This window comes from Adiantum capillus-veneris, chromosome 3 (assembly GCF_014529385.1).
Source record: "Adiantum capillus-veneris isolate H3 chromosome 3, ASM1452938v2, whole genome shotgun sequence".
Classification (NCBI taxonomy): Eukaryota; Viridiplantae; Streptophyta; class Polypodiopsida; order Polypodiales; family Pteridaceae; genus Adiantum; species Adiantum capillus-veneris.
The window spans coordinates 126,996,772-127,006,623 of NC_140933.1; positions in this window are offsets into that span (position 1 = coordinate 126,996,772).

Genomic DNA, 9,852 nt, shown 5'->3' on the forward strand with positions numbered 1-9,852 from the left:
TTTTTGTCGATTATAGTGTAGAAGAAAAAGGTTAGAAGTTGCGTCATCCACAAACAAAGCATATCTTGATCAATTGAGTATATGTTTGTATGGAAGATGCATTTTGGGCCTAGAATGTACCATGCAGAGAGATATGAGCTCTCACATAATGTATCTAATACGTTGTTGTCGATGCTTAGCGATGGAGTATGAATGTAACTCCTAATAAGAAACATGTGCAACATATGGAAGTTTCAAATAATACAGATCAATCATTTTTTGATACAAATTTATAAGATGTAATTGATAAGGATAGGGTTGAAAATGAGCACGCTAGAGGTATGGCAAAATACATGGTGCAAACCTTGTGACACAATAAATTGAGTGCACCTTCTCTTAGTTGTACTCATTCAAGCTCTCAATTTACCTCTTATGCATCCGATTATTAAGTTGTACTCATTCAAGCTCCAATATACCTCTTATCCATTTGATGATTAAGTTTTAATTGTGTCTAGGATGTGTATTTATGAATAACCTTTGTCATCCGATAAAGCACAAAAATAAAAAAACCATCTAGCTGCAATGCAATATGAGTATGATGCTATTATGAACAATGGCACATGGTCTTTGTGGGTTTTGTCTCATGGCTGAAAGACCATTGGTACTAAGTGAGTTTTCGTACTAAAACATAAAATTGATCATAGTGTTGATTGCTATAAGGCTAGACTTGTGATGAAAGAGAAAGGCATTGATTTATGAGAATTTTCTCCCACTTATCATTTGGCTATCTTCGTAGGATTTGAGCATTGGCACCTCATAATGGCAGGAAGGTACATCAATTGGTCATGAGGATTGTGCTTTTGAATCGTGATTTTTATGAGAAAGTCTAGCAGCCTTGTAGTTTTGTTTGAAAAGGATGGAAAAACAAGGTGTGTAGGCTTAGAAAGGCTTTATATGGATTCATGCAAGCTCCATATGCTTGGCATGAAACGATCCAAGCTTATGTGGCTGCACACAATTTTTAGAATAGTCCAATTGAGAGCAGTTCATATGTCAAGCATGCTGATGATGTATTTTTTATCATTGTGCTGACAAATTGCTCACTAGAGCAAACAAGGGACATATTGCTAATTTAAATGTTTCTTTTGAAATGTCAAATTTAAGGCTTTTGCATCATTACTTGGAACTATAGTTTAAGAACATTGGTGGAGGTATTACTTTAGTACATTGATACATTATTGCGTAGATTTGGCCGTGAAGATTGCAAGCCTATTGCTACCTATATGGAGACACATTTGAATCTTAGTCTTCATGATGGAGGAGACTACTTTGATGCCACTCTCTACCAGCAGCTTGTTGGCTGTCTATTTTATGCATGCATTATGAGGCTAGATGTTCAGTATGTAGTTTCACAAGTGACCAAATTTATGCATAGCCCAAAGTCTAAGCATTAGAAGGTTGTTAAGTGTATCTTTTGCTACTTGAGTGACACAATCCATCTTGGGTTGTTTTATCCCAAAGGGGATCATTCTCCCCATATTTACATGCTATTTTAAACTCGGATTGAACTTGTTGCTATGAAACACAAGTATCCATTAGTGGTGTTTGTTTCATGATTGGCAGCTTATGCATATAGTTGGTAAGGAGCCTACAATGAAGCCTACAAGAAGAAGCCTACAATGACCACCTCTAGTTGTGATGTTGAGTTCGGGGCAAATTTCATAGCTACTCTTGAGGGGGTTTGGCTCAAATGCCATTTGACTGTCTTAAGTGTTTGGAGAATAGTTTGCCACTACCCTGCCACCACAATCTTTATTAACATACAAAGTGATTTGGTAGTTGCAAACATCCCAGTGTTCCATGATCCGAGTCACATAAATCACATCAAGGTACATTATCATTATGTCAGGGAGAGACTCTCTACAAGAGAGGTTAGCTTGGACTATCCACCTATACATGACAACAATATTAATCTTTTCACAATGGCTCTGCTTTATGAGGAAGCTCACAAATTTTCCTAGATATTTGGGCTTATTCTTCTTTGGCTTTTCCTGGATCTTTGGCTTATTCTCCTTTGTGGACTGATCACATAGGATCCATCACTTCTATATAGATGAGTGCTAGCACATGTTCATCGCATCACTCTTGAGGGAATTTGTTACCATATTATGGTAGTGATGTGTATGAACACACTTAGGACTGTTGCAGATACTTTTTCCCTGGCTAAGAGATTCTTTTTCCCTGTCTTGTATATATCTCCATCGCTCTTGGACAACCTTGATCATTGTATTGCACACTCAATAATACACATTCATGTGTTGTATGCTCTTGAGCATCTCCTTCATCTTCTCCATCTTTGTGTACATCTTTGTAGCCGTATTTTCAAAACTTATGTCTTGCAAATACTCCATTTAAATTAAAATCATTGGAATCCCAAACCGGGCTTCTAACACTAGGAGTCTCTCTGCTGAAAAAAAAGGATGACGTGGGTAATGTCACCTATAATACTGGAACCAAGAAGCACACATGTGTTTCCATGTATATGGTAGTGATGTGTGAACGCACTTAGGATTGGGAACACCCTTTTTCTCACTAGAAGGTTTGTTTACCCGTGCTTTATATACACGTGTTAGCAGCTAAGCTAAACATGCCATTGAAAGTGGGACCATTGCGATCGAAGTGGGATTCACAACTATAATTATTATTTTTACAGTTGTATATGTGAGTCTTTATTGATAGATTGGGACCGATGCCTTTTAGCTTGTAACCTAGTTACCTACGGTACTTAGTTTGCCAGTTTTATGAGCCATATTGGTTAGAGGACCAAATTTTGATCATTGGCAAAGTATAAAGGCTAGCCTTTGTAGCTTGAACCTAAGTTTTTGGGATAATGAAACTGAGTGCTCTGTTGTTTTGAGTATTGTGTCTACCCTTTTACTTCTTGTGCTTATATCTCAATGTGCTATCGCAAATTTGTGATATTGGCATTTTGATCACAAGTGAAAGCTCTTCAATTCAGCATGAGTCACTTATGAAGTTTGTGTGTTTTTTGTCATGGTCACCTTCTTGCTTGATTTATGCATCTATTTGGAATCCCGAGCATAGGAGAAGATATAGCTCCCTTAAACTAATCTATTGAGTTGTATTAGACATTGAAATGGACCCACTAAAGATAGGCCATTGATATTAGGCATGATTTTTCTCGAGTGTTGGGTCAAAGATTTAAGACCACAAAGAGGCTCTAATTGGTTTTGTTTATCGTCTTGTCAAGTTTTGTCCATTTTCCTTTTTAACTTAGAGAAATACATATGTATGCTTGCGGTTGGAAGACTAACTTCTGTGACTGACACTCACTAAAGATTGACACTTGAGAGTAGTAAGTTATGACTAGTTTTTTTTGAGGGATTGACAACCTCTCGTAGCTTCCATATACTAACTGGGTACTATGTAGGCAACTTTGTCCTTTTGTGTAAAATTTCTTCCACTATAATTTTTTGCATAACATGTCTTCAACAATTTACTATGGTTTATGCTATATAGCACAAACAATTTCCCTTCAATTTCTATTGATATTTTCAAGATGTTGCTTGTTGATTACAAATTGGATGGAAACAACTATCCATTATAGCCTTACATGATGCAACACGTACTTGTTTCCAAGGTTGTATGAAAAATTGTTAAACGTTTTGATGTACACTGAAGTTTTGTGGATTCAGTTTCTATGGAGCATATTGTAGGTTTTAGCAGTTTTTGTTCTACTACTTGTATTGTTTTATCTATAGTTAAACAGACTTGTTGGGAAAGTAGAGATATGCACATATACATTGATTGTGCCCATTGTATGTATGGTTATTGTCTCAATTCTTTGTTGCTTAACCGTTGTGTAATTTTTTGTATAAAACTTTTGTGGGTTTTTGTATGTTGGGGGGACTATCTAAATTAACATGGTTTGTTGTGGGGTTTGTTGATGGTGTAGCCTTAGCTTTGGGGGTGTTGGGTATGGTAAATTATGGGGGGGTTACGGATGCCTTTTAGTACATAAATTTGTAGCCATGTTGGTGGTATAGGTACATACTTGGGGGGTCACTGGTGTTTTTTGTCCTATTATGCACTGGTTCATAGAGGGGATTGAGCCCAATTGCACCATTTTGATGTACTTACTACTTTATTGATTGCGATAGGCTATAAATTTCACTGCCTGTAATCACATAGGCGGTTGGCTTGTGGTGATGTTCTCTGTTGAGCTGCGCAATTATTTAGAATGGTCTGAGGTGTTGGACCCTGTTGCATACCATTGCAGTGCTTGGTCTGTACTCTATTCAATTAGGATGTATTCACTTGGATGGATGGTGATCCTTTTATAAGCTTTGAGTATTGAGGTGAAACTAACACTGTAAAGCATGACATATATATTTTTTTCAAAAACTTCATGGTTTGGCTCTAACCTGGCTTTTTATCAGGGTTCCTTGTTACTTGGTTGGCCAAAAAGATAAATATGATTGATAGTGGGAAGATTCAGAGTCCACTTTACCATAATGGATGTCTGACCTGAAAAACAATTTTAACCTGAGCTTGTTACTCTATGAGAACTTTAGATGGAATTTTTGGAGAAAAACTTCTTATATAAACTTCATTTGATTGGGTTTTTTTATGAATTGATAAAACTGATGAATTTCTTAAAAAAGAGGGGGATTCACAAATTTCGATTAGAAGCCGTGATGGCCTTCTAATCAAAATGATATTCCTTTTACTTTAAACTCTAGGATATTTTTAAGAAAAAGAAAAGTGATGACATCTTTACTTCAAATCTATGGACTAAGCTTGTAAAGGTTTTAAAAAAGTTTGTAAGATGGACATGGATAAGAACTGGTATAGTCCATTGATACATGTAAAACATATCCAAGGCTAACAGAATTGTTATCTTGTTTGGATGGATGCAGGTAAGGACTCTATCTTATCTTGGAAGTTTTTTTTAACTTTGGCAAGCTTTCCTACACTGGATTACACATTCACTTACTATTTGGGAAGTTCATCTGTTATTTGTATAGTGGAATGAGAACTCATTCTTACAAACATTGAACAAAAATAATTCTAAGACTGAGTTGTTTTTGTACTTATCTTTTTGTTTTTCTAAATCCAGTTGTCTTTTGAATGTAAAAAGTTCAATTATGTCATATTATTTATGGTAAAACAGCTATACACACACACACTCACACACACACACACAGGAATCTCAGCTGTAGGGCACAATACGACCGGAGTTGGCTGGATGCATAAGAAAGCACCATCGGGGGGGACTGAATCCCTCCCCTTTTATTACAGTATAGATAGATGCAAAATGTATTTTTTTTTGAAACACTAAATTAGCTTGGGATTTGAACATATCATTAAAATAACTGGAGCATGTACTTCATATCGAATATAAGAAATGTTCAGAAAAGTTTTTGAGTCTCACTTTACCTTGGAAGTGCATATGCCTTCGGAGTAAATTGATCCAAGAGGGATAATTTTTGAGCCTTGACTTTATATAGGGATTGCAATGAACCTCTCAAAGTTAAATCAACACAAAAAAGCATGCAAGCTCACCTTCAATTCCAGACTTTGAAGTCTTACGGCCTAGTGCCATTGAGCAAAAATGGACAAATCATACGACTAAACAGTGCTACATAGTGATAGTATGCCCCACCAGCCCAAGCAGTACCTCCTCAAGTACCACCAATGCCTAGGTATCCAAATGGAAATTTTCCAGGACCAGTAGGGTTTGAGCGGCCATAACCAATTTTGGGACAACAGTCACCTTTGTCAGGAGCAGTGACTAGTGGCCATTAGATATGCACCAACTATAGAGGAATCGGAGGAATTAGTCTTAGTACCTATGCGTGCATATTACGAAGAGATAAATGGATATGTGGCTTGTCCATCATATTATCCATCCAAAGAGCCAAAAGAATCAGAACCATGGAGCATGATTGGATCAGTTTGACCACCAACTATTGCACATGCTACAGGAAAAGGTCAATATAGGTTGGATGAACACACATTGTTATTCATATAAAATGGAGGAGTAGTGGGATGAAGACCTACTTATCAACAAGGGATTTCTCAAGGAGAACCTCAACAACCCAAAGGACCATGTCACAAGTGTGGTGGAGACCATTGGCTCAGAGACTGTTCTCATGACAAAATCATTAGGGTAAATGCATATTTCCCTGAGTGTGGACTCACTCATTTGATTCTAAATTAACCAAAGAACCCGAATAAAGGAGTGAAAGTAACATTGAACGTCCTAGGGGCAACCATGTCAAGTAGTGATTCTAAAAATGAAACGGTCACGCCTATACAGGTTGTCACGAGAGCGCAAGGGAAGAATCATTAATTGAGGAATCTAGAGTAGATGCACCTAGTCTTGAGAGGAAAAGCCAACACAACACTTGGAAGGCTAGGAAAGAACGTGAACAGATAGCCCTTGCTGAGGAGCTAAAACAAACTAGGGACAGGTTAAAGAGACTTGAGAATCAAACTAGTCCTAAGTTGGAAATCCCAGAAGCCACAAAGCGTAGGAGAAAAAGGGATCGAGAAGTGCAATTTCAAGGGATTTGTACTATTTGAAAGGTGAATGAACCTCAAGACTCACTTCTGAAAGCCTAGGAGGAACGGCTTCAAGATAACCTGTCAGGACAAGGGTCCTACGGGGCAAGGCCCAACTAGGGGGTCAGGGACCTAGTCCAAGGGCCTGGACTGGACCAGTGCGAACTGGGGATCCGCTTAGGGCAAAGCTAGGAGCTAGGCCTATATAAGGGGCGTAGGGAGGAGGATCCTATGTTCAGTTACCCTAGGTCTTACATTGGTATCAGAGCCCTAGGCTATTCTGGAAAAGGAGGAGGAGGAGTGTGGTGTTCATGGGCTCTGGGCATGCTTTTGGATGTTCATGCAAACAGGAGGACCTAAATCACCTTGCAGGCGGCCATGGCAGCTTAGCAAAAGACATGGTCTAGGTCAAAGTCGAGGATTGCGGCCATGGGCAAGCACCCTAGGAGAGGAAGAAAAGTGCAGTTGACCATGGCGAAAATCGATGAGGCCGGGCTTGTTGGGGTCGCAGAGGACCTCTGACAGTTTTTCGTCACGCGCCCGTGGCCTGGGGAGCAACACCAGGGATGTCTTCATCTCCCCATCTCCCTCGCGGGCACTTCCCTGCAACTTTTTTCCATCGCCCTCTTCCATTTCATACAACAGGTGCCCAAGACATTTGGCCTTAGGGCCTTTTTATAGCTAGGGAAGGTACCCACAAACTTTTTCAGACCCTGAATGCATGCGGGCAGCCTCTCACCTCGAACGATGCACAGTCTCAAGCACCTTCGCAGAGTGTTGGTACTGTTGTTGTGGCCCGAGGCAAGACAAAAAATACCTTCTGCAGCCAAAATCTCAGTATTTTTGAGATTGCAGAAACATTTTTCATTTTTCGGGTAAAATTCTTCCAAGTCTTTATCGTCTGCTTGAGGATTTCGACAATTGTCTGAATTTGGCCTTCAAACAATATTCAAAGTGGTTATTGGACAACATGCTGGATCATAAGCAAGGTGGTTATTGGAAAACATCCGTGATCATCGCCTATAAGTGATTTTGGAGTGCTCAAAGAGTGCCAAACCAATACGGAAAGAATGGAAACATTGTCACTATGGGTAAGCCTTTATCAGATGATATTTTTTCCACCTACATGCATGGATACCCAAGGGATAGAGAAAGTACCGTCGACTTGGCTGTCTTCATGGAGTTATCGACAAGATTTCAGGTACTCGTTTTTTTATTATGGTTCATTGACATGTAACAAGCACGGCCTGATTGTCTTTTACAAGCATGGCTTGTATTGACTCCTCAAGTGATAAGTGGTAGTCAAGGTATCTCACCACCAAGTAAGGTATGCGCCTAGTATGGTGCTCTTTGCATTCATTGTTGGCATTGCCTCAATGCTTACATTGCAAAATCGACTCAAGCATGGCTTGGTACCTGCTGCATTGATCTACCGCACGGATCATCAACAGTTCTTTTTTTTTTTTGGTGCCAATGGACTGTCAAGGCGATCGACACACCATGTGGCTTGACTTGATGAAGGGTACATAGGACTCAGCATGGCCAACTTCTTGTCACTACTTTCAAAAACCGGCAAAGATGTTGGCCACACAACACTAACCAATTTCCATTGACAAGGTCAATTTTGTTTACCAGGATATCTGTACGTCGAGAGCAGCATCTATTGGCTAACTAATCCTTCCTTATGTGAAGCAAGGCTTCCATTTTTGCATTTTTCATTGAGCCTTCCCACTTTTGGCATATGCTATGAGCATAGACACTTGGGAAGGATTTGACAATATGCTTGCAAGTTGTCTCATTACGTACACGGCAGACGTATATGATACAAAGGGTGTATGTGTATATACAATAACTCTCTTGCAACAATCTTTTGCAAAGCAGAAATGGATAAGAGCTAGTTTGGAATGAGTTTTTTCCTTCCCAATCTCTAGACCACATGTTACCGCAACGACTAGGTTAGCCAAGTTTAAGTTTTCCTTGTTCCTTCCTGTTTGCACATTACTTCGCAATTACTGTCATTGTGCAACGCAAAGTGCTTTGGAAATTTCATAGGAAGAACGGCTTCAGGGAACTGGTAAAATCGAGAATATCAGCTCACAGAATCCCTACCAGTCTAAATTGTACAAGGTACTCATAGTTTTGGTTCTCACGATTGAAGCCGTCACTCTCTGCAAGGGCTTACAATTCTTTATGCAATGCATGCTAGTGAAGTGGATTCAATTCTATCGCTTCATGCATTACGCTTCCGCTAGCACACTCACACCTCTGTCAAGGACAAACTATGGATGGATGGTTTAATACGACTGTTGGTTTCTATCAACACTCAACAACACTAAAATAACCTAAAATTTTGACTAGATTAACTGGCACGGTGCTCTTTTCAAGTCATCCTCATATAGTCACGACCCATACACGGTAGATGGTCAAGATGTGACTTGTGTTTTCTATTGCCTCTCTCGATGCGAGCGTCATACAGAAAGATTGTGGTATGCTTATAGGATAAGCTGCAATTCAGGCATAATATGTCTAAGAGCACACCTTCTGGGCACACCCTCAACAAATTTAAGGGAAGTTCCTCCGCCCAGCATGCTCTTCTTCTCTCTCTTTTTCTTATTTTTCTCAACAATAATGCAACCTTTCTAGGAAGCTTGTCATACATGTTTTGTTTGGGAATCAGCATGAGCCACGATGCTCTAACTCTCAGCTATAAATGGGCCAAGATGCCATTCACATTCATTTTCATTGGTTTATCGATTGAACACTAATTTCCATGAGGGCTATGAAACCACGCACGCTGGCTAAGGGCCATTGCTAAATCTAGGATAAGATCCACTTGTTGGTATTCCTTGGATGATTGTTCTCAAGATCGAATAGCTCTACCGAGTGGAGTACACATTAACGTTAATTGACAAGCAAGTTTCTTGTCATTACGGATGTCATTACGGATGTTTAGGGTGTCATTTTTTCACTACATGTTTTTAGTGCAACGCTCAAGTGAGTTTTTGATAATCTTGAACTCACACCGGCTGATCTCTACCACGGAGTATAGACGCAGCAATCAGTTGTGACAGCATGGTTGTCCATAAGAGATCGGTAGTTCACTTGTGTCGGTCTCCTGCTCTCTGTATAGCACTACGAAGTGTCTATGGACATACTATTTTGGGGTAACACCCGGCAGGTGATTGCTACATCATGCCATAGGCATTAAGGATCACAGTTTGATCTGCATTGAGGATCACAATTGATCTCTCCCAGTTATACTTTCAAGGAAAGAATTCCGCAATC